Genomic DNA, 7,035 nt, shown 5'->3' with positions numbered 1-7,035 from the left:
GCTGACTCTCACCAGTGGCTATGGATGAAGTCACAGGCGATTTTCAGCCAGCGCCAGACATACACACATTTTTGTTGTTGTATGTGCCATTGAGTTGCTTGTGACTTGTAGCAACCCTATGCACAATAGCACTGAATCCTGCTCTATCCTAAGCCAATCTCATGGTATCTGACACAAATATCTCCGTTACTGTGTCAATTGATCTCATGTGGAGTCTTCCTCTCCTTTGTTGTCTTTCCACCTTTCCAAGCATGATGTCTTTCTCCAATGACTGGTTCCAAATTATGGCTAACCTTGAGAAGAATAGGAATCCCAGAACAATTGTGCTTATTTGAAATCTATACTTGAATCAGGAATCAGAGCAAGGCAAAACTGCATGGTTCAGGATCAGGAAAGGTGTGCACCAGGGATGCATCCTGTTTCCATACCTTTTCAATCTCGTGCAGAACAGGCTATCTAGGAGGCTGGGCTTTATGAGGAGGAATGTGACATCACCAAGAACCTGCATTATGCAGACAACAAAAACTTGTTTGCCAAAATGAAGAGGAACCTAAAGTCTTTGCTACAGAAAGTCAGAAGACTGTAGTCTTCAATATGGATTGAAGTTCAACATCAAGAAGACAAAGATTCTCATCACTGGGCCAACTGAGAGCACTATGACAGATGGAGAAGAAATGGAGATTATTAATAGCTTCACGTTGCTTGGCTCCACAATTAACACTCTTGGCACCAGAAGTCAGGAATTCAAACGATGAATTGTATTGGGAAAGTGCTTACGGGGACCTTCCAAGGTGATAAAGAGCAATGATGTCAATCTAGGGACTAAAATGCACCTGATCCAGGCCATGGTCTTCACAATTATTTGCAATGCATCAGCAAGCTGGACAATGACTAAAGATGACAGAATAATTGATGACTTTGAGTTGTGGTGTTGGAGAAAAGTACTGAACATACCATGAACTGCCAAAAGAACAGATAGGTCGGTCCTAGAGAGGGTGAAGCCAAGCTGTTCCTTGGAGGCAAGTATTTTGAGGCTCTGTCTCATATACTTTGGGCATGTGACCAGGAAAGACCAACCCTTGGAAAAAGGCATCATGATTGGAAGGATGGAGGGATAGCACAGGAGAGAAAGACCCCTGATGAGATGGATTGACATGGTAACTGAGGTAATGGGGCACGTGTATCAGAGTCAGTGAAACTGAGTTAAGATAGTACATAGGGTTGCTATGAGTCACAGGTGACTCAATGGCGTAGAATAATCTCTCTCTCTGTCTCACTCTTCCTCCCTCTCTCCAGAGATTTGTATGGGGAAAGAAAACAGGAACAATCATGTCTATCCATATTACACACTTAGTTCATGCTAACTCAGTGAACAAAGATGATAACAGAAGAAATTATACGTGCCATCGAGTTGTTTGTGACTCATAGGGACCCTGTGTACAAGAGCCCTAAACTCCGTTCTATCCTGTGCCAGCCTCGCTGTCTCAAACACATTCATTCCTACCACTCCACTCACAGAATCGATCCATCTCATCGAGGGTCTTCCTCTCCTGCGCCATCTCTACACTCTCCCAAACATGATGTCCCTCTCCAAGGACCAGTCCCTTCTTGCAACATGCCCAAAGTATGTCAGATGAAGCTTCAGAATCCTTGACTCCAAGGAGCATTCTGGCTTCACCCTCTCCAGGACAAACCTGTTTGTTCTCCTAGCAGTCCATGGTATATTCAACACTCTTCTCCAGCACCACAGCTCAAAGGCATCAATTCTCTTTCTATCATCCCTATTCACTGTCCAACTCTCCAATGCACAGCACGTAATTGCAAAGACTACAGCCTGGATCAGGCACACCTTAGTCTTCAGCCTGACGTCGTTGCACTTCAGTACTCTTGAGAGGTCCCTCACAGCTGACTTTCCCCGATGCAATTTGTCTCCTGATTTCCTGGCTGCTGTTACCAAGAGTGTTGACTGTGGAGTCAAGTAAACTAGAACTGTTAACCATAGTATTGAGTATTCCATAGAGTGCCAAAAGAACAAAAAGATAGATCTTGAAACAAGAACAGCCAGTTTGTTCCTTGGAGGCAAACATTATCTCTCATACTTTAGACATGTTTTAAGGAGAGGCTAATCTTTGAAGAATGCCATCAAACTTGGAAAGATGGAGGGCCAGCAGAAGAAAGGAAAACCCTCAAAGAGATAGACTGACACTGTGACTGCAGCAATGGATTCAAGCATGTCAGAGATGATGAGGATGGTACAGGATAGGAGAGGTTTCCGGTCTGTTTTGAATAGGTTCACTATGAATCATAATCAGCTTGACAACACCTAGTAACAACAACTAAAAAGACTATGGGAACAGCAGTCTAGGAGTAATAGTAGGTACTTTAAACAGTCCAGAAAACAAATGTCTAAGTGAAAGTCAACTTAACAACTCATTTCTGTCGTGTTGGAACCTACTCATATTTGACTCTCCAGTGGGTTTTCAGAACCATACATTGAACAGAAGGAAATTACTCATTTTCCCCCTTGTAATCATTACTAGATTCTAACAACTTCAAAGGACCGTGTAACTACAGCTCCCTTGGATGTAAGTAGTTTGTTTGAAAGATAAAGGTAAAGTCGTCTGGGGAATGGATACAAACAAGAGGAAGAACCATCCAAAAGAGGAGTTAAAATCAGGGTATCATGATAAATGATGGAAATTAATACACAAAACATCTTTTGGAATTTTTTGCACTGAAGTTGTGAGGGGAAAAAAGCATTTATATGTGAACTCTCAACAACTATTGATGATAATGGTCACAGAATTAATACTCTAGTTCTTTCAACATGTTACATGTGTGAGCAGAGAAACAATCCAGGGTTCCAATCGACCTGGTTTTGCAAATGACCCAGGAACTCCATTGAAATTGGGGGAGGCTTCATTGAGCAGAAAAGAAGCAATATCTTAAAGGATGAAGAAAGGGTTAATTCATGTCTGGAGGGGTAAAAAGGCAGAAAACATTGCATATAGAAGTTCATTATTTTTCTATTTGGTACTTTGATTCTCAGGAAAATCTTCAGTTTGAGAGACATTATGGGAGATACATCCCTTAAGAATTCAAAGAGACTTGAGGAATGCAGACTTTAGGAATCCTCCTCATTGTTCTCATTAAACAAAGTAAATGTGGTCAACTAACTGTACTCAAGAAAATATCCCTGTAACCTAATCATGTTCTAGCAGAGTATTATCTAGCTTCCACGTTGGTGGCTTTATAAGCCTTATCCTCTTGTGGTTAATTTCTAGTTTTATGGCATTGTGGTCTGAGGAGATACTTTGTATTATTTCAGTGTTGTTGGATTTGCTGAGGCTTGCTTTGTGTCTTAATAGGTGATCAATTCCAGAAAATGCACCATGTGCACTTGAGAAGAAAGTGAATTGAGTTTTAGTTGGATACAGTGCTCAAAATACATCCACAAGGGCAAGTTGGCTGACTGGGTAGATTAAGTCTTCTGCATCTTTGATAAGTTTCTTTTGAGTTGACCTATCCTTTGGCGAGAGTGGTGTGTGAAAGTCTCCTACCACTATTGTGACGCTCTCTATTTCTATGAAATTCCACATGACAGAGCTATTCCACTGCTTAGAATATACCCTGAGAGGTTGAGAACTGAGGCACAATCAGAGACTTGTACATAGCAGCATTTGCCATCATCACAAGAACATGGAAATAGCCCAAATGCCCAATCTAATGGAATGGATTGAGAAATTATGGTACATTTACACAATGGAATATTATGCACCATGCAGGAACAATGATTTTTTAAATTACTACCTAACATCTGAGGGACTGGAGAGATTTATGCTAAGTGCACTAACTTAGTCTCATAAAGACAAATAGTGTATTAAGACCATTTTTGTAGAACTAGTACAAGGATCCAAGAAGGGGGCTTAATCATAGGTTCACACAATTTGATGGGATGGAGGAAGTGATAGGTAAAGGAAAGGGGAAAGATCCAGTGTGAAAAACAATGTATACAAATGTTGTGAACTTTGTAAGTAAACTAATATAAAGTAAAAAAAAATTAAATAACTCTGACTCTCTTAACAAAATGGAAGACAAAATATTAAGATAACAATTCTTTCTAGGTTGATTAACAGAGCAATACATTTCTGTTCAAAATTCTAACAGGATTTAAAAAATTAACAAATTTTTTGAACAAATTAATTTTTAAGATGGGGCCAGAAGGCACACAAGAAATATGTTAAAAATAAAGAAGGATGGCAATTAAATGCATGAAAAATGCACCAAAAGGCAAAGAAACTAAATTAGCAAAATTGTGAAAAAGAGTAATTATGGAGAATTTATACTACTTAATTTTAGGGCTTCTAATAAAACTACTATGAATAAGACCTTATTGCATTGGCATAAGAGTGTAAATATACGTATATACAACAAAATAGAAATCCTTGAAACAAATCTACACATAAATCGCCAACTGATTTCCAATATATCTTTCAAGGTTAGTTCAACAGAGCAAGAATAGTCATTTCAACAAATTATATTATACGTATGAACACTAAAATATAAAAAAATAATGTTGATATATTCCCTAAATCACAAACAAAAATTAAAATAACCATGGACCTTCAGAAGATTTAATATTAAGATTTTCAACCCTGATAAATATTTCAATGATGTTTTATAGATACAGAAGTTTCAATCTATCTCTCTCTCTATATATATAGACTTAAAGTAGCCAAAACGATACTGAAAAACAACAAAGAGGACTCTTGCCTCCCAACCTGAACACATGCCATGTTGTTTTTGTTGTATGTTGTCAAGGTAAGTTGGATAGTATTAGAGTTTGCAATCCAGAAATAAACCCCTACTAATTTCTGACAAGAGTGTTCAGGTCCTGACAGAGGAAGCTAGCCAACCTGTGTTTATGCCTGAAAGCAGTAGCCAGATGCTGCCTGGACCATGATATCTGGTCACCCATGGTGGACAAGTTTCAGCAGAGCTTCTAGTTTAAGACAGACAAGGCCCAGATTGTATGAAGCAACCAGCCCAGCTCGGCAGTTCATTCAAGCACTGTCATCCCCACGGGAGCCTATGGCCAAGTTGCCCATTCAATGGCTGGTAAATACCAGTCTTCACAAGGAGACATAGGAGTAAGTCAGAGCCGGTTAGTTTATCAGGGGTCAGTTGGGGGAATTGTGGGTGATGGGAGACCTGTGCAGCATGTCCAGGCCAGTCTGAGTGCAGGTGCTATCTGTCAGCATGGAGGGTTGACCAAAGATCTTCCCCAGCGACCTTCCTCAGCATATCGAGGTGGCATGAGATACAGCCAGACACCACAGATTGGCCGTAGCCAGTCAGCATCCTATTACCCAGTCTGTCACTCAAAACTAGATCTGGAACGTTCCTCTAGCCAACTAGGTTCGCCTGATGTGTCACATTTAATCAGAAGACCTATTAGTGTCAACCCTAATGAAATCAAGCCCCACCCACCAACTCCCAGGCCACTGCTTCGCTCCCAAAGTGTAGGCCTCCGCTTCTCTCCATCTAGCAATAGTATCTCATCCACCTCCAACCTAACGCCTACCTTCCGGCCTTCTTCTTCTATCCAGCAAATGGAGATCCCACTAAAACCGGCTTATGATAGGTCATGTGACGAGCTGTCACCGGTGTCTCCCACGCAGGGAGGTTACCCGAGTGATCCCACGCGATCCAGGACCACACCATTTATGGGGATCATAGATAAGACAGCCCGGACTCAACAGTACCCCCACCTTCACCAGCAGAATCGGACCTGGGCAGTGTCGTCAGTGAATACCGTTATCAGTCCCACATCTCCAGGCAACCTGCCTCAGCCTGAGTCCTTCAGTCCACCGTCATCCACCAGCAACATTGCCTTTTATAACAAAACCAACAATGCACAGAATGGCCATTTGCTGGAGGACGATTATTACAGTCCCCATGGGATGCTGGCTAACGGGTCCCGGGGAGACCTCTTGGAGAGAGTCAGCCAGGCCTCCTCGTACCCTGACGTGAAGGTAGCTCGGACCCTCCCTGTGGCTCAGGCATACCAGGACAACCTGTACAGGCAGTTGTCCCGGGACTCTCGACAAGGGCAGACATCTCCTATCAAACCAAAGAGACCATTTGTGGAGTCTAATGTCTAAAAGACATTTGTTGGGGTGAGATCCATATGTTTTCACTGCACATTTTCAGGCTTGGTTTCCACATTCAAAGTAGTTCTCTGGCTTAATTTCTCATGTAGTTTCTGTGTGGTGTTCAGAGGTGGCAGCCCACATGCTGAAATCCTTTGCATGCAGCTGACTGGGAAGCTGGCCTCCAGGGAGCCAGGACTTCAGTTTCTCCTGTCTGTGCCCCAGCCACATGCTCTCTTCAGATGCCAACAAGGAGATTTCCGTTCAGTGTGCTTTAACCCAGGGAGATCAGACACACTGGTCAGCTTTTTCCAGGAGACAATCGCTTTCACTGATGTTCTTGTTGTGTAAATGTCTTTCTCCTTTTTAGGAAAAAAAAGGAAGATGTTGTTTGTTTTCTTCTAGGAACTTTGGAGTGTGATGCCCCTTTGCCTTTGCATTCTTATCCAGTGTTATCCAAATAGCCCACCCTCATGCATTCTTAGACCAGTGGTTTTCCCCCAACAGCCAGCTCCCCCAGCCATCAGGTCCAGAAGAGTCTTGCTAGTCTTCATGAAGGGATTAAAGGATAGAGGAGAGAGAGCGGAGATGAGTCTGTTAAATCAGATGGGAAAAAATCCTAATTGTTTAAAATGTCACTCCATTGATTATCCAAAAGTCATTTATTTCAGAGCCATTTAGCGGACAGCCAGCTCTTTCAGTATTTAACTCAGCCAAGGAAATTGGATGACAATAGTATATTTTAAAAAAAAATTCACTGAGAGTTACTCTTTAGGTTTTCAGTCAATAATCGACCACTGCAAATCACTGATTTTCACAGGATGGAAGGTGCAAAAACATCAAACCCACTGCTCTCTACTCATTGTGACCTTACAGGGTAGAG

The 7,035-nt window shown here is 41.7% G+C and overlaps 1 pseudogene; it reads left to right on the top strand.

Annotated features, from left to right (window-relative positions):
* LOC102877059 overlaps nt 1-6,164 on the top strand; it is a 134,347-nt pseudogene extending 128,183 nt beyond the window's left edge.
* The last annotated feature ends 871 nt before the right edge of the window (nt 6,165-7,035 follow it).

The sequence above is a fragment of the Elephantulus edwardii genome, unplaced genomic scaffold (genome assembly GCF_000299155.1).
Source record: "Elephantulus edwardii isolate Elephantulus edwardi_28Jun2011 unplaced genomic scaffold, EleEdw1.0 scaffold00016, whole genome shotgun sequence".
In the NCBI taxonomy this organism is placed as follows: domain Eukaryota; kingdom Metazoa; phylum Chordata; class Mammalia; order Macroscelidea; family Macroscelididae; genus Elephantulus; species Elephantulus edwardii.
This window is presented reverse-complemented; position numbering and strand designations above follow the sequence as displayed.